Here is a 19,129-nt window from a genome sequence, read left to right as displayed (position 1 = left end):
GTGACCGGATGCTAAGCATGATGTACCAACAGTCAAGGTTGACCGGATGTTGGTTTGGGAGACTTGGGACTTGGTTTGGGCAAAACCAAGCTACGGATCGATCGATCGATGTGTCGATCGATGCGGTGACCAATCGGATAACAAGCGGCGATCATGGTTACGTGGGCTTGATCGGTGCGGGACCGATCGGAGCCCTGATCGGTCCCGGGACCGATCAGGGCTACCACGAGGTGGGATCGGTCGAGGACCGATCAGATTCCACGCAGAGTTGGGCAACTCTGCGCGAGCCTTCGATCGGTGCAGGGACCGATCGGCCCCGATCGGTCCCCACGACCGTCGTAGGCTGCACCGATCGGTGAAGCGATCGATGCGGATCTGCCGTTATGAGTAACAACGGCTGGGTTCTGTCTTCTTCGTTGCGGGTTCTTCGCAGCACGGGTAATATAAAGAGGTCGAGGGCTACAGGGCTGAAACACACTTCTTCCTCTCCTTCTTCTAGCTTGCTGCTGCTTGCGATCTGAGCTTTGTTTGAGCTCTCCCCAGTAAGCTTCATGTGAGCTTCCAGTCGACGGTCAGCTGCTGCTGTTGTCCGAGAAGTTGTTGCTTCATAGGCAGTCGACGAGAAGGCGAGTTAGTGTTTGTACATTGTTCTTGTCTTTCTACTTGTATTTCTTGTACTCCTTCTTGTTGTTGCAAGTTTTGTGGCGAGGTTTCTCCACCCAGAAGGAGTTCATATTAGCCGGTTTTCCGGGGGCTCATCCACCGACGGATTGACTGGACTCGTCCACCTTACGGACACGCCGAGGAGTAGGAGCCCTAATATCCGAACCTCGTTACATCCTTGTGTTAAGGTTTGGTTTTCTTCTCTTTCGTTTCTTTGTTGTATTTTCCGCTGCGCTAACTTTGATTTGTAGAAAGAAACGCGAAAATTTGGGGCGGCTATTCACACCCCCCTCTCTAGCCGCGATCATCGGTCCTAACAAGTGGTATCAGAGCAAGGTTGCTCTTCGTCGGATTAACACCCGGGGGAGCACAAGCTAGAGAATGGATCGACTCGGAGAAGACATCACGTTTCCACCATTCTACGAGTGCTGCGACTTCGCGTATTGGAGGGTAAGAATGAGGTATTTTCTTATGACTAACCTTGAAAATTGGAGTTGTGTGCAGGTAGGGTTTACTCATCCGGTGGATAAAGACGGAGAAACCCTAGAGAAGAAAAAGTGGACAAAGGAGCAAATCCACCAATCCACAATCAACGATGAGGTAACGAAAATTCTTGAATTTTCATTACCTAATGATATTTTGTGTAAGGTAGGTGGTTATAACAATGCCAAGGAGTTGTGGAACAACTTGGCCAAGTTCCATGAGGAGAGCTCCACTTCAAGCCATGAAGAGGAGTCAAGTGAGCTAAGTAGCTCACACCATGGAAGAGAGGAATTAGAAGTTGAGGGTTACTCAACATCTAAGGAAGAAGAGGAGGAGAGCACTTCTTCAAGATTGGAGCAAGAAGAAGTATCTACCTCCGGAAGGGATGAAGGAGAGAGTCTACATTCATCCTCAACCCTAGGTAACTCAAGCACTTTAATTTCAAGCAAATTACACATAATGTGTTTTGAGTGTAGGGAGTTTGGGCACTACAAGAGTAAGTGTCCAAAGAGGATTAGAAAGTCTCCACCGGCGCCAAAGGTCAAGGATGCCGGAGTCCCGATATGCAAAGGCAAGGAGCACGTGGTGTGCTTCCAATGCAAGCGAAGGGGACACTATAGAAGTCAATGTCCGAGGGGGAGGCAACCTCACAAGGACAAGAGACCGAGCACGTCAATAGGGGGAGCGAAGGCAAACCCTAAGGTAACATTTAAAGCTCATTATTGCAATTCTAATAAGACACATGCTAGTAGTTTTATTGCAATTGCTAATAATGATAAGCATGTTAACTTTAGGAACCAATATATGTGCTTAGGTGCTAAACATGTTAGCCTAGATAAGGATAACACTAGGAAAGCCAACCCTAGGATCAACTCATCTAAGGCTAAGGAAAATCTAGGTAGAAATCCCAAAACTACTCGACATATGCCTAGGAGTACCTCAAGGAACAATGACAAATTAAAACTTGAGGTATTAGAAAAGGAGAATCAAGTCTTGAGGTCAAGATTTGATACTTTGGAAAAGGCTCTTAAGAATTTGGAGAAGTCATCTCTAGGGTTTAAGGGTCAAAAATCCAAGTCCAAGGACAAGAAAGGTTTGGGTCACAAACCTAAGTCCCAAACGGTCAAGCCCACTTATCACAGTGTTCCATTCGATTATGGAACAAAATCTAGGGCTAGGAAGACCAACACCAAGGTCACAAGGGGAGTCACCCCTAGAGTTGATCTTGATGAGTCCCAAATGGCACTACAAGAAAAAAGCTAATAGACAACGCTTTTAAAGCGTTGTCTTTGTGCCTGCAAAAGCGTTGTTAAAGGCACTGTTGTTAAAAGTCTGCTCAACGACAACGCTTTTAAAGCGTTGTCGTTTGTATCAAAGACAACGCTTTTGCAACGCTTTAAAAGCGTTGTCGGTTTATGCAAAGGCAACGTTTTACAACGCTTTTAAAGCATTGTTTTTGGTAGAAAAGACAACGCTTTTGGAACGCTTTAAAAGTATAGTCATATTTTGCAAAGACAACACTATTACAACGCTTTAAAAGCGTTGTTGTTTTTTACCAAGAAAACACTTTTTACAACACTTTAAAAGCGTTGTCGTTTTAAAGAAAAAAATATAAAAAATTATTTAAAAATCATTATTTTTATATTTACAAAACTATTATTTTTCTTTTACCATGTCTAGATTCGAATTTTACATATAATCAACTCAGCTAATGATTTCTAACTCATACCAAAATAATAGAATTTTGACATTGAAGTAATATTAGTATTTAATTACATGAGAAGCTAGTAAATATCAAAATTAACACTAATTCTGTTTCAAAGTAGATAGTGATATTCACATATAAAACAAAAGAGCATAAAATAACTAGTCGACCTCGAAGCCAACAATCTGTTTACTTCTACTAGCTACACTAAAAAATTATTATCGGCTTGAGAACGGGACAAAACAGTATAGTAATTACTACCACAATATAGAAGAAGTAGCTTGTCTTTCTCAATCTATTACAGGAATAAGTAATTGGATTTTGTTTAGGATCTTTGAACAGATTGAACAGTTGGCCTGAAATATAAACAAAAAATTACAGTCAATAGTTTGAACCAAAAAATTACTTCTACTAGCTATTTTCTATAAATGAACCAAAACTCATTACTCAGAAATGAAATGCTTGTAGAAAGAAAGAAAGCTTACAGAAATGCAACGTTTCTTCAAACTGCAGAAAGAAAGCTTGCAGAAATGAAACGCTTTCTTGCAAAAAATACTGCTGTTGCATAAATGCAACGTTTCTTCAAACTGTAGAAATAAAGCTTGCAGAAAGAAAGCTTGGCTTGCAGAAAGACAACGTTTCTTCAAACTGCATTCTAAAATGTAGTTCAAAAAAAATCATCCAATGTCACTTACGATAATAAGGTTGTTCAGTTGAAGAACTTGCATTCTGTTTTACAGTTCCATTCGTTTGTATCTTCAATAGACACAAGATAATAATTCAGCAATAAATTAACAATAATACTGAAATACAACATAGCTTATTCCTAGCATTGCATACTTACTTCCTTAGCTGATTGAGTCTCCATTGGGCTTGCCTTTGATACCTCATTCATAAAGGAACGTTCATTGTGAAATAGTTCTTCTGGAGAAACATCCACAAATGCTGCAGAATTTTACATAAGACAATATGTCTCATACAGATAGAAGGTATAAAACATATTATCTCTATGATAATTCTTTTATATCATGTCCAATGCCTTTAAATTTAGGACTCAAATGTTCTGTTTGCTACTCTGCTTTGAGTATCCCTAGCAGAGATTCAAGCTAGTTTATTGGCTCCAACTAAACAAATTTTTGGGATTTAGTAAGGATGGTTTCTTCAACAAATTTAACACAGTATTTGGAAGCTTTGGGTTGTCTATTGTACTATAGCCAAATATGCTGTGGACACTATCCAATTTAATATGGTGTATTCACTAAATGTGATACCTTATTTAATTAGAACCACCAACATTTCTATAACTGGACCTTCAACTATGATTTAGTTATTTGTAACCTAATCAAACGTTTCCTCAGCGTAACTCCATCATTTGAGTTTAACCCAGCTCAACCAATGGCAGGCTCAGAAAGGGTAGAAATGAAAAGAAAACATAAACCTGAGGACAAGCTGGATTAACTACGGATAGGTTTGGGACCCCAGAATAGTTCTGGGTTAAAAGAATGGACGTTTATTAATGCGACCTATACAAGTAACAGTTCTGGCTAGCAAAAGCCATGACCTGAGTAAAAAAATGAAGCAGCAACAGAAGTCTTTAACAATGAATTGATCTAGATTAAAGATTTATCAAATAATAAATATCACTGATATATAATTAAAGATTTAATTACACAATATATACGAAATGCAATTAAAAGACGCAAGACACAATATAGCTGATACCTAAGTTTTTTGAATGCCTGATATTGATACCAATATTGACAACCATGCTATATTGTTCCCAGTGCCCACACAAATGACACAAGAGAAGCAAGTAGAAAACACTGCAATTGCAAATAGAATAATTTAGAAGACAATTTGAAATTGTAATGAAATAAGAATGTTTTTCAGTGATATTTACTGGTTTGCAAGTACAATAATCGCATTTCAAAAAATAATTCATTTTTCCATTAGTTATTTACTACTTTGCAGGTTCAATAATCATAGGCAATAAACTGGAGATTCAAACATTGTGCCCAAAGTTAATTCAGAAAAAAAGAAAAAAGTTAACTAATTTTGAAACACCGAGACGATTAGAATATGAGTTTAACCAATAGTGGAAAATTGCCAACTTCCTAAAGAAAGCTTGTAGAATTTTTAGTTTAACATGCTTGATAGACTTAAAGCTTGCCAAAATCTTACATAAATAGACAACACTTTCTAAAAAACGTTGAGAACTTAACAACGCTTACTTAGATCCAACAGAGCGGTAATGCTTGTGATCAGCATCATTGGGAACACAATGTTCTGTGTCTGGAGGAGCCTGTTATGACACTGTATGAGGCCATACGCGAAAAGGGTGGGAATCATCCATCGAGAATAGGCTCCAACTTCTGCAGCTATTTCTGGATCTTGACCAAACAGACTAAGAATTGAACCTGTGTCAATGCATGTGTATGCCCAGCATATGGTACTGCTTTGCTCCAAAAGCTTGCCCACACATAGTATCCAACGCTGTACTCATTCCCAGCTATGAAGAATAAGACATCAATTACAATATAAAAGAAAGCAACTACAAAAGCAGAACTCTACCGTATCGCTTCTTGCAGAGCAAGATATCACTTCTTGCAGAGCAAGATATCAAAAGGCAAAAGATCATAAGAGTAGTTTGAGCATAAGTTCACGAAGAATCTGTTTACTCCAATGGTTGGAAAATCAAAAGATGAATAAGCACGAAGAATCCTATTTTCTTGTCTCATTTAGAATAAAACCAACTGACATCCATTGGATGTCCCTTACACAATTCCTTTTCCCTTTCATGTTGGTTCAATGAGAATTAATGTTCACACATAGTTGAGTTAGCATTGCATTTAGCCATTCACACCCATGGACCATGCTCATACACGAGCTAGTGCCCTCATTTGATTGTGCATTGATCCGAGATACTTGTGGTTTCCTCCATCGTTTACGATAATTTTCTTGCAATGTAGATAGTGCATATATCTCTACTCCTTTTTATTGGTTAGGAAAACTAATTTCCAACAATCAAACTCACTCCAACCACCCAAATTGTTCTTGCTCATGGGTTTAGTGCGCATGAGGGCACTAGGGTTTTGCAGTTATGGATGGATAGGTAATCTTTGGCAAGGAGTGATTTGATTTTTACCCGATTTGGGCAAAACCAAAATGATGGATGAGAGATCTCATCGTTTTCACAAAACTGTAATATAGGGATTGCCATGGAAATCAGTAAAAGATTAAAACAAGATTGAAGAATGGAATGATTGAGTCGGCGAACTGGTTTTCCTAATTAATCAGACGCGAAATGTAAACATGTAGAAGAGCGGAGGCATGGATTGAAAATACTACTTGGCGTACCAAGAAGCTGAAGCTAGTAACACCGGCGAAGGATGTGGCCATGGAGGCACCGGAGAGAGCGAGCTCGCCGAGGTGGCCGACGAACATGACGGAGATGACCTGGAGAATGTTTTGCAACAAGCTGGCGGCGACAAGCGGGCCGGCCAACGGTTTAGGGTTTTTACTCCTTACTTAGTTAGATCCAACAGTTTGTATTAATCAAGATTTAGATGAGAACTTAATAATAGACAATACTTTTTAAAAAACATTGTCGTAGACACTAAAAAAAAGCCTAATAGACAACACTTTTTACGAAGCGTTGTCTTTGACCCGTAAAAATCACTAATAGACAACGGTTTTTAGAAAAACGTTGTCTATTAATAAGAAAATAATGAAATAGGCAACGCTTTTCACTAAAAGCATTGTTAAAAAAAAATAGACAACACTTTTTATAAAAAGCGTTGTCGTTTAAGTGTTGTAGAATCCTAATTTTCTTGTAGTGTGGCCAAGGCTTTAAAGCCTAAGAGGGTCATTAGGAGGGTTGCTAGGGAAGTTATCCCTAGTGAATATTTAGTGAACCCAATGAGCTCTAATAGGTATTGGGTTCCTAGGAGCATCTTCTCTACCCCATAGATGGGTTAGAGAGTGTCAACTCCGATTAGAAGGGTAGTTAACCCAACTTTGAGGAAATTGACACTCAAGGAACATTTTCAAGGTTTTGTGAACCTTTGAAAATGAAATGGATTTATCATTTACTCCTTGAAGAGTAAATTGTGCCATATTTGAAAAAAAAATTATATCGATTTTAATCTTTATTGGCACAAGTTAGGAAAACCTAGAGAAATACCAAGTTGGGGTCTTGGTACTCTCTTAGGAATTTAAGATAATCTAGGCCTTAATTAAAAAGGTGCTATTCTTGAGGAAATATGAAATATGCCAATATTTGAGGATATACTTAATGTTAAGTGGCATAAATTAATCAAGAAAAATAGGAATGCCAACTTAGGTTTGGGTATTTTCTTGAAGCACTTTGAGCAATCTAGGTTTAGATTTTAAGTTAGCTAAGGTGTTAAGGATACTTAGATAGGTAATCTAGGTATTTTATTTGTGCTAACTTACCATGGTTGTTTGCCATATGCCATGCCATGACATCATGTTTAACTTATTATCATTCGAAATGTCATGATCATGCTTAGGCTAATTATATGTCATGCTTATTTTAAAGTTTTATACTTTATGCCATGACATCATGAAATTGGAACATGCTTCTATTTATGACATCATTTTATGCCATGTCATCATCTCTTGCATTAATAATCAATGAAATTGATTTAAGGATAAAAACACAATTTGATATTGAGATCAAATTGGTGTTTAGAAAATGCATGAGAACTTAGCCTAAGTTGACCTAAACCCATATCTCACATCAAAATTGACTTGGATGTGTTTGATACACTTTAGATGTGTGTGAGATATTAGGATTGTGAGTTAGGATCAAGGTGCATAGTTCTTGTACCATAGATGAGCCTAATTCAAGAGATTGGAGGATCATAGGGAAAACTTGTGTACAAGTCATGTACATATAGTCCTAAGATTATGGTCCTAAATTAAAGGGTTTAAAATCATTTTAAAATTGATTTGAAAAACCTTGATGAAGCTTTTCTAGTGATAGCATTCATCATTGAGCAAGATGATACAAATATGAGTTAAACTTTGAACTATTTCAAAAGTTTTTGAACTTTGTATCAAGATTTAAAAATGGAAGTTATTTTCATCTAAAATTATTTTTCCATGATAGTATATGGTATGAGGAATGTATCCTCAAAATTTTACGATTTTTGGAATTTTCTGTAATTTTCTGTGAGTTTCTGAATTTCTCCCGGGGAGAAAAATCAGAAATCTCTGATTTCAGAGGCTGGATCGGTCACCGGACCGATCCAGAGAAGTCCTGATCGGTCTGGTGACCGATCAGTGACGATCCAGAAAGCGAGGATCGATTTGAGAATCGATCCAAGGGGTTCCTGATCTGTCTGGGGACCGATCAGTGCGTGCCGAATTTCTGATTTTCAGTAGGTGTCTGAAATTTCAGTTTTTGGGAGTTGGTGTTTTGGATTTCTAAAGGTTTGAAACTCACCAAGACATTGTTGGTGCAATGGTCAAGGGGGAGTTAACCTTTAGGGGGAGTTTTACCTATTAGTCAAGGGGGAGTTGACTTTTAGGGGGAGTTTTTACTCCTAAAAGACTTGAGTGATATGGGATTATCACTAAGTTAATTATTGACTCTAGTCTCAAGGGGGAGATTAAGAGTTTCAATGAAAGGTATGGGACTTTCATTAGGAAGAAACTCTTGACCTTGATTAACTCTTTTTGATGTGTGTCAAAAAGGGGGAGAGTAGAAAGGAGAATGGAGAATGTATAGAGAATGTTCAGGGAAGAACATTGGAAAACCTAAGTTAGGTTATCGGGTTAACCTAACTTGATTATGGGTTTTGTCAAACATCAAAAAGGGGGAGATTGTTGGTGCAACCTTAGGTCAAGGTTGACCTGGTTGACCAGACTCGAGTTGACTTGACTCGAGTTGTGTTTTGATGTTTGACGAGTTGTGTTTGACAATGGTTGTATCTTGATGTTTGACAAGGATACAAGCTTGGGAGATTGTGGGTGCAACCCGTGGTCAAGGTTGACCTGGTTGACCCGAGGTGAGTTGACCTGACTCGGAAAAGTCCAAGCAGGGAGCTTGGTACTGGAAAAGTCCAAGCAGGGAGCTTGGCATGGGAAAAGTCCAAACAGGGAGTTTGGAATGGTGAAAAGTCCAAGCAGGGAGCTTGGCACGGGAAAAGTCCAAGTATGGAGAGTTGGCACGGAGAAGTCCAAGTATGGGAGCTTGGCACGGGAAAAGTCCAAGTATGGAGACTTGGCACGGAGAAGTCCAAGTATGGAAGCTTGGCACATGGGAAGTCGGAGAGGGCTCGGTAGCTCGTTCTCCGGACTGAGGTCAGAGAGGGCTCGGGAGCTCGTTCTCTGGACCGGATGTGGAAAGTCCTGGTGAGTGAAGCCAGGCAAGGGAAAGTCCTGGTGAGTGAAGCCAGGTGAAAATCCTAGTGAGTGAAGCTAGGTGAAAGGGAAAGTCCTGGTGAGTGAAGCCAGGCAAGGGAAAGTCCTGGTGAGTGAAGCCAGGTGAAAATCCTAGTGAGTGAAGCTAGGTGAAAGGGAAAGTCCTGGTGAGTGAAGCCAGGCAGTGAGAAAGTCCAGTGGATCAAGGGTGATCGGTGAGTGAAACCGGGCAGATTGGAAATCCTGGTGAGTGAAGCCAGGTGAAAACCCTAGTGAGTGAAGCTAGGTGAAAGTCCTGGTGAGTGAAGCCGGGCAAGGGAAAATCCAGATGGATCAAGGATGATCGGACATCTGGTGTTGAGAAGGTCAAGTAGGTCAAGGGAGTGACCGGATACTTGACACGAAGAGAAAAGTCCAAGTGGGTCAAAGGGATTGACCGGACACTTGGTGGGGAGTCTTAGCAGGTCAAGGGAGTGACCAGATGCTAAGCATAATGTACCAACAGGTCAAGGTTGACCGGATGTTGGTTTGGGAGACTTGGGACTTGGTTTGGGCAAAACCAAGCTGCAGATCGATGCGAGACCGATCGGTGATCGTTGTGTATCCGATCGGCGGTGACCAATCGGATAACAAGCGGCGATCATGGTTCAGGCTTACTGACGGTGCGGGACCGATCGATGGAGCCCGATTGGTCCGGGGACCGATCAGGACGCTACCACCAGGTGGGATCGATCCGGGGACTGATCAGATTCCACACAGAGAGTTGGGCAACTCTCTGTGAAGCCTTCTGATCGGTCTGGGGACCGATCAGCACAGGGCCTGATCGGTCCCCACGACCGATCAGGCAAGGCCCAGACCGATCAAGGTGAAGCCTGATCGGTCTGGATTTAGCCGTTGTGAGTAACAACGGCTAGGTTCTGTGTCTTCTGTCTTCGTTGCAGGTTCTTCGCAGGCACAGGTAATATAAAGAGGTCGAGGGCTACAGGGCTGAAACACACTTCTTCCTCTCCTTCTTCTAGCTTGCTGCTGCTTGCGATCTGAGCTTTGTTTGAGCTCTCCCTAGTAAGCTTCGTGTGAGCTTCCAGTCGACGGTCAGCTGCTGCTGTTGTCCGAGAAGTTGTTGCTTCACAGGCAGTCGACGAGAAGGCGAGTTAGTGTTTGTACATTGTTCTTGTCTTTCTACTTGTATTTCTTGTACTCCTTCTTGTTGTTGCAAGTTTTGTGGCGAGGTTTCTCCACCCAGAAGGAGTTCATATTAGCCGATTTTCCGGGGGCTCATCCATCGACGGATTGACTGGACTCGTCCACCTTACGGACACGCCGAGAAGTAGGAGCCCTAATCTCTGAACCTCGTTACATCCTTGTGTTAAGGTTTGGTTTTCTTCTCTTTCGTTTCTTTGTTGTATTTTCCGCTGCGCTAACTTTGATTTGTAGAAAGAAACGTGAAAATTTGGGACGGCTATTCACACCCCCCTCTCTAGCCGCGATCATCGGTCCTAACAATATCGTGCCTCCTAAGCTCTTCAAAGCATTCAGGTCATATACCGTGCCTTCCAGACTCTCGTGTCACTTGGTAGAGTTATAATGAACCTGCTCTTGTGTTTGTCCCAGACTCTCGTGCCACTCAACCGAGTTATAAGTGAGCTCACTCTCGCGCCTATCCTATTGGTGCAGGAAGCACTAGATGATCGAACCTGAGTTTTGATTATATCAAAGGGTCCAAAGTTAAGTTATCTTGTGATCTAACAAAATTGATTGAGTTTGCAGGAAAGTCCTAAGTTGTCTTAAGCAAAAGTCCTAGTGGATTCTAGACAGGTGGAAAATCCTAGGGGTTGGCAACCCTAGGTCCTAGGGGTAACCCTAGTGATGGAAAGTCCTAGCTGCAGTTAGGCAGGTGGAAAATCCTAGGGGGTGGTAACCCTAGGTCCTAGGGGGTGGTAAACCTAGGTGATGGAAAGTCCAAACTGTGGTTAGGTAGGTGGAAAACCCTAGGGGGTGGTAACCCTAGGTCCTAGGGGGTGGTAAACCTAGGTGATGGAAAGTCCAAACTGCGGTTAGGCAGGTGGAAAACCCTAGGGGGTGATAACCCTAGGTCCTAGGGGGTGGTAACCCTAGGCGGAAAGTCTTGGCGGGCCAGTTGGAAGTCTGGACGGGTCATGGAGCGGGCGTCCAGCATGAAGACCTAAAATCTCAGGCGTTGAGCAAAAGTCCAGTCGGTCTGGAGGACCGGTTTGGCAACAATTAACTTCTCCTAAGAGGAGTAGGTGAGGACGCGTTCTCCGGTGAGGGAATAGTAGGCGTCGGTTCGACCTAGGGTTTCCAGATGAATTTTAAAGTTAGAACTAGACAGTTCGAAGGCTGTCAAGTTATTGATTTATATATTATTTTCTATTTTATTTTGCTCTATTTTACAGGTAACTAACAGTTTTACAGGGTTGGACTTAGTCTTGATCGGTTGATCGAACGTCTGGATTGGTCGACTGAACCTCAGTACAAAAGGATCAGAATTCCAGCTCTCGTGAAGTGTTTGTTGGTTGCTACTCGGAAAACCTATAGGTTCCACTGTACAAAAATTTTGTACAAAGGTCTGAACCTTTTCCTAGCTACCATGTGTTCTTTTAAATTAAATTTTGGATCGCCTGCGGAACTTAACACGTTTGATCCAAAACTTAATCTATTTGTTCTTTTAGGTTTTGACTTGGATCTCCTGCGGAACTTAACACGTTCGACCCAAGTCTCCTTAAGTTATTAATTCCATTAAATATTAATTTCCATAATTGGTTCCCAGTACTGACGTGGCGAGGCACATGACCTTCTTGGATATGGGAGCAACCACCACCGACTAGACAAAACCTTTTATAGAAAGCTAATATTTAATTTTCTAAAATAACTTTAGGTTAACCAAAGAGAACAATCAAATCACAAGAAAAAGAAAATACAAAAGAACACAACATCGAAAAACATATTCGAAATTCTAGAACGTAAGCCTCTTGTATTTGGTATTATTTCCATAAATAACTAGCATGATGCGGAAAGAAAAATTACTAGTTATACCTTGTAGAAAAACCTCTTGATCTTCTACCGTATTCCTCTTCTAACCTCGGACGTTGTGTGGGCAACGATCTTCCAAGATGAGAAACCACCAAGCACCTTCTTCTCCTCCTAGCTAGGTTCGGCCAAAACAAGAAAGCTTCACCAAGGAAGAAGAAAACCACCAACCAAGCTCTAAGAGATGCAAGCTTCCTCTCCTTCTTCTTCTTCTTCTCCAAGTAGTATCCGGCCTTCACAAGAGCTCCAAGCAATAGAGAGTTTCGGCCACCACAAAGAGGAAGAAGAGAAGAGATGATGGCCGGCCACAATACCAAGGAAAAGAGGGAGAGAAAATAATAGAGATTGTATCTCATGAAGGCACCCCTACCCCTTCTTTTATATTCCTTGGCCTAGGCAAATTAGGAAATTTAATTACAATAAAATTTCCTTAATTTTCCTTGACATGAATTAATTGAGAAAAATAAAATAAAATTTCCCAATCAACCTTGTGATGGCCGGCCACAATCAAAAGAGCAAATTAGGAGAGTTTCAATCAACAAATTAAAACTTCCTAATTTGTTTCCGGAAATTTTAAAAAATAAAATTTCTCTTTAAAAATCTCTTCATGGTTGATAAAAGGAAATTTCTATAATTTTAATTTCATCAACATGTGGATAATTTTAAAGAGAAAATAAAATATCTCACCAATCTACAAATTAGGAAAAAGATCTAATCTCTTTCTTTAATCTTTTGTAGATCTTTTACAAGAGAGATATTTTAATTTTAATTTTAATTTTAATTCTCTTTAATAAATTATTTCTTCCACATAATAAAAATTAAAATTAAAATCCCTTTTTAATTTAATTTGGCCGGCCCCCACTAGCTTGGGTTCAAGCTAGGGCCGACCACCCAAATTCATACCTAGGCCGGCCCTAGCTTGTTTCCCAAGCTAGCTTGGCCGGCCCCTTATTGGTGGGTATAGAAGGTGGGTATAGGTGGGTATAGAACTCTACAAATAAGAGGCTACGATAGGGACCGAGAGGAGGAATTGGTTTTGGTCTCCCGATAAAATTAAGCATCCCGTGTTCGCCCCGAACACACAACTTAATTTTATCAATAATAATTCATTCCACTAGAGAACTATTATTGAACTTCCGCACCAATCCCAAATTACATTTTTGGGCTCCTTCTTATTATGAGTGTGTTAGTCTCCCTGTGTTTAAGATATCGAATGTCCATTAATTAAGTGAGTTACTGACAACTCATTTAATTAATATCTAAGTCCAAGAGTAGTACCACTCAACCTTATCGTCATGTCGGACTAAGTCCACCTGCAGGGTTTAACATGACAATCCTTATGAGCTCCTCTTGGGGACATTATCAACCTAGTATCTCTAGGACACAGTTTCTTTCTATAATCAACAACACACACTATAAGTGATACCATTTCCCAACTTATCGGGTTTATTGATTCATCGAACTAAATCTCACCCATTGATAAATTAAAGAAATAAATATCAAACATATGTGCTTGTTATTATATTAGGATTAAGAGCACACACTTCCATAATAACTGAGGTCTTTGTTCCTTTATAAAGTCAGTATAAAAGAAACGACCTCTGATGGTCCTACTCAATACACTCTGAGTGTACTAGTGTAATTATATAGTCAAGATAAACTAATACCTAATTACACTACGACCTTCTAATGGTTTGTTCCTTTCCATTTTAGTCGTGAGCTACTGTTTATAATTTATAAGGTACTGATAACATCATCTTCTGTATGTGACACCACATACTATGTTATCTACAATATAAATTAAATGAACAACTACAAACAAATGTAGACAATTTGACCAAATGTGATTCTTTATTCATAATGAATGTTTACAAAGCTTAGGCTTTCAGTATACACTCCAACAGTGTTGACCAGAGGTTCAGTCTACCAAACCTCAGGATCGGTCGACCGAACCGAGGATAGACAAGACTCAGTCAAGCCGAGTTGATTAGATCGGATGAGGCGAAGATCATCAGCTGATCGGTCGATTGAACGACGGGATCGATCGACCCAATGAAGGCACTATCCGAAGAGGCCACATCTGGACAAAAGATCAGGAGGATTCAGCAGGTTCAGTCGACCGAACTTGGGGATCGGTCGACCGATCCAGGTCGAGTCAAAACTTGATCCAGAGATTAGAGTATCTAGATCAGGTTTGAAGAGGCTATAAAAAGGGATCTTGGCCAACACTTCAAGGGCATCGAAATTCAGATTACTTGTGCTCCTATGTGCTGCTCCAAAACGCCTCAACAACGTTCAACTGCTGCTCTGACAATCGACGATACTTTTACTCATCCTTATATTGTTGATATAATTTGTTTAGTTTTGTACTTGTAATTACTTACTTGTAAAGAATTTTTAAGCTATTTGTGATTGACCACTGAAAGCGATCAACGATCGCGGGCCTTAGAGTAGGAGTCATTACAGGCTCTGAACCAAGTAAAAGAAATCGTGTTAGTGATTGCTTTTGTGTCTTTCTTTATTCTGCTGCGTTCTTACTTTGTGTTTTCCGATAAAATAACAAATTAGCCATGAGTGCTATTCACCCCCGCCCTCTAGCATGTCAACGATCCTATATATCCCAGACTCTTGTACTGCTTGATCAAGTTATAAGTGAATCTGCTTTCGTGCATGTCTCAGACTCTCTTGCCACTTGGCCAAGTTATAAGAGAGTCTGCTCTCGGGCCTGTCCGATACTCTCGTATCGCTCAGACTAGTTATAAGGAAGCCTTCTCTCGCGCCTCTCCCAGACTCTCGTGCCTCTCAATCGAATTATAAGCGAGCTTGCCCTTGCGCTTGCTCCAGACTCTTGTGCTGCTCAGGCAAGTTGTAAATGAGCCTTCTCTCATGTATGTCCTAGACTCTCATGCCACTCGGCCGAGTTATAAACAAGTTTGCCCTCGCGTCTATTCCAGACTCATACCGCTCGATCGAGTTACAAACGAGCCTACTCTCGCATCTATCTCAGACTCTAATGTCGTTCGACCGAATTATAAGCGAACTTGCCCTCACGCCTGTTCTATATTCTCATGTCACTCAACCGAGTTATAAGCAAGTCTGCTCTCATGTCTGTTAGCTTGATCTCTCATTTGTCCCAGACTCTTGTTGTGCTTAGTCGAGTTATAAACGAGTCTGCTCTCGTGCCTATCCCAGATTCTCATGTTGCTCGACCGAGTTATAAGTGAGCTTGCCCTAGAGCCTATTCCAGACTCTCCTACCGCTTGGCTGAGTTATAGGAGAGTCTATTCTTATGTCTGTCCTAGACTCTCTTGTTGCTCGACTGAGTTATAAGCAAGCTTGCACTCGCATCTGTTGTAGACTCTCATACCGCTCGACCGAGTTATAAGTGAACTTGCCCTCGCGCCTATTCCAGACTCTCGTGCCGCTTTGAAGTTATAATTGAGTCTGCTCTCGCGCTTGTCTTAAACTCTTGTGCTACTCGGCTGAGTTATAAGTGAGCTTACTCTCGCGCTTGTCCCAGACTCTTATACCGCTTGACTGAGTTATAAGTGAGCATGCTCTATCGTCTGTCCCTGACTCTCGTGTTGCTCGACCAAGTTATAAGAAAGCTTGGCCTTGTGCATGTTCCAGACTCTTGTGCCACATGGCTGAGTTATAAGAGAGCCTGCGCTCGTGTCTATCCCAGATTCTCGTGCCACTGGGCTGAGTTATAAGAGAGCTTGCCCTCGTACCTGGTCCAAACTCTCGTGTTGCACGACTGAGTTATAAGAGAGCCTGCTCTCCTATATATCCCAAACTCTTGTGCCGCTCGATAGAGTTATAAGCGAGCTTGCCCCCGCCCCTATTCTAGACTCTTGTGCCGCTCGACCAAGTTAACAGTGAGCTTGCTCTCACGTTTGTTCCATACTCTTGTGTCGCTCAGTCGAGTTATAAGCGAGTCTGCTCTTGTGCCCAAGTTCTAGACTCTCATGCCGCTCAATCGAGTTATAAGTGACCCTGCCCTCTCGCCTAAGTTTCAGACTCTTGTACCGCTCAGCCAAATTATAAGCGAGTTTGCTCTCGCGCCTGTCCAACTCTCGTGTTGTTCGACCAAGTTATAAGTGAGCCTTCTCTCGTACCTATCCTAGACTCTTGTGTTGCTCGATCGAGTTATAAGTGATCTTTCCCTCACACCTATTCCAGACTCTCATGTCGCTCAGCCAAGTTATAAGCGAGCATGCTCTCACATCTATCCCGGACTCTAATGTCGCTCAGTCAAATTATAAGTGAGCATGCTCTCGCGTTTGTCCCGGACTCTAGTGTCGCTCGGCCAACTTATAAGCGAGCCTACTCTCGTGCATATCCCAAACTCTAGTGTCGTTCGACCGAGTTATAAATGAGTCTTCTCTCATGCCTGTACTAGACTCTCATGCCACTGGACCGAGTTATAAGGGATCCTACTCTCGTGCTTATCCTAGACTCTTGTGCAGCTTAGTTGAGTTATAAGGAAGTCTGCTCTTGTACCTATCCAAAACTCTCATCCTGCTAGGCTGAGTTTTAAGCGAGCTTGCCCTTGCGCTAGTTCTAGACTCTCATGCCGCTCAGCCGAGTTATAAGTGAGCTTGCTCTCGTATTTGTCCAAGACTCTCGTGTTGCTCGACTGAGTTACAAGTGAGCTTGCCCTCACACCTGTTCTATACTCTTGTGTCACTCAGCCTAGTTATAAGCGAGCCTAGTTAATAACAATTTGTGGTGCAAAAAAACCTCTAGGTTGGGAAGAACATAAAATGGGAGGTCTCTATTCTCCCATGGGTTTGGACTAAATGAGTTTGATAATGTTCCTTAATTTCATCAAAAAATTTAGATGATATTTGAATTCTTTGGCTGATTTGATAGAATGAGGAATAGAATGAGGAAGAGAATATTTATTATACAATTGTAAGCAAGATATTGATGGATAGACTAATTAATAGACAAACATGTTTATATAGTGTATGAAGGCAATAGACTGATGAATTGATTGGATTGTTTTAATTTAATTAGTAATATCCAAGCCAAATTAAATATTTATTATTGTAAAAATTATTAATTATTTCTTTGATTCATATAATAATTCTAAAAAATATATAAAAATGGTCAATTTTTCTTAAATATTCTGGTAGGAAATGAATAATTAAAAAAAAACAAAATTTTGAGGTACTTATTTGGACCAAAAAGATGTGATTGGAGTGCAATTGTTGACGAGGATAATCGTAATTTTTCAATTAAGATTTAAAGTTGAATTATAATAATTAATCTTAGCCTACTTTATTAAATAATGTTCATACATTCAACACAATCAATCTTCATCTAAATAGTAATTGATATGTTTTCTCAATAAAATTTTAATGATATGATGATATAATTTACCAAGTCAATTTTTTTTAAGAATTTATAATAATTCTTCGTTGCATAGGGGTCACCTTGATACTCAATCACAATATTAAATTGAAACTTTATTATGCATTTATTATTCTAACTTGCTTTAAATCATAATTGTATTAAAGTCGTACATAATTTTTTTCCCCCTACGGTCAATAGAATTTTTATCAATTAATTAGGAAAATGACATGAAATGAATGGATTATGACCCTATTTTTTTACACCCCTTCATTGTTTATACAAAAGTGTATTTGACTTTTAATTTTGGTGTCAATTTTATAATTACTATTAATTCATTTTCGAGATTAACCAACTAACATAGTTAATTAATAATGGATAGTTATTATAACAGTCATCCCTATAATTTAACAATGTTCTTTATATTACTAATATTGTCCAGTGCATAACTAAATCGGTCAACGCATGCTAAATTTACAGAATAGAATAATGATCAATTTTTAATGAAGTTTAGAAAATACCTTCCATATGATGGTTTATTTTAATTTATTGTCTCCGATCATGGTGTCACGGTAGGATATTAAAGTTGTCACTCATATATCTATAATTCGAATCTCAGCTACGATGTATTTATAAAAAAAAAATTTCTAAATGGGAAATGTAACTAAATATAATAAAAAATTTATTATATGATACAGTATGTTAAAGTTGTCACTGCAAAATTTATAACCTCTATTATTTCTCAAAAAAAATATATGATACAGTATGGTTTCATATTTTTTCTTAAAATAAGGTGCCTTTTAAATATAACAAAAATAAAGGTGAATTTTAGAAATAAATAAATAAATAAATAAATATATATATATATATATATATATATATATATATATACAAAAATAAACGAACGAAATGTAAACAGCAATTGCCTAAAGCGCACCTAAAGATTCGATCGGTCAAAAACGTCCTAAACTTTGAAAATGTCTTTAAAAATACATAGTTCTAAATAGTTTTTTTCTATTTACTCTTACTCTCTTCTCTTTTGCCTCTCACTCATCTTTTCTCTCTTCGACACCCTTAATTTCTCAAAGACCATACCACATTTTAATTGATTTTTTAATGACATTTCAACCTCTCAACCTATCTGAAGAAGCTCAAGGATACCAATAGAGTCTTTACAACATCAAAAATTTAAAAGACTTTAAAATGAATGTAATTGGACATGTTTAAATTTCAATTAAAATTCATTAATAGAACTATACTCCTATCAAGTTCACATTAATTTTGATATGATTTATATCAAGCTCAAGAGTTTTGGGTTTTAGCTGACTCTTATAATAATATTTTAACACTTTTGAAAAAATTGAAATAAGCAATTGAGGGCATCGTCAAATTCCTTTTAGCCTTAAAAATTTATAAAATCATAAATGAATCTAATTGGATCGGTCTAGTTTCATCAGTGAATTTTAGTAAAAACTCAATGAT

At 39.5% G+C, this 19,129-nt stretch overlaps 1 long non-coding RNA gene across 1 annotated transcript; it reads right to left on the bottom strand.

Annotated features, from left to right (window-relative positions):
• Nucleotides 1–3,465: 3,465 nt before the first annotated feature.
• On the bottom strand, nucleotides 3,466–4,695 carry LOC121990328. Its single transcript, XR_006114551.1, has 3 exons — nucleotides 4,574–4,695; nucleotides 3,696–3,796; nucleotides 3,466–3,607 (listed from the first exon to the last, which is right to left on the bottom strand). It is a non-coding gene; the product is annotated as an uncharacterized LOC121990328 (long non-coding RNA).
• Nucleotides 4,696–19,129: the final 14,434 nt, after the last annotated feature.

The sequence above is a fragment of the Zingiber officinale genome, chromosome 6B (genome assembly GCF_018446385.1).
Source record: "Zingiber officinale cultivar Zhangliang chromosome 6B, Zo_v1.1, whole genome shotgun sequence".
NCBI lineage: Eukaryota > Viridiplantae > Streptophyta > Magnoliopsida > Zingiberales > Zingiberaceae > Zingiber > Zingiber officinale.
This window is presented reverse-complemented; position numbering and strand designations above follow the sequence as displayed.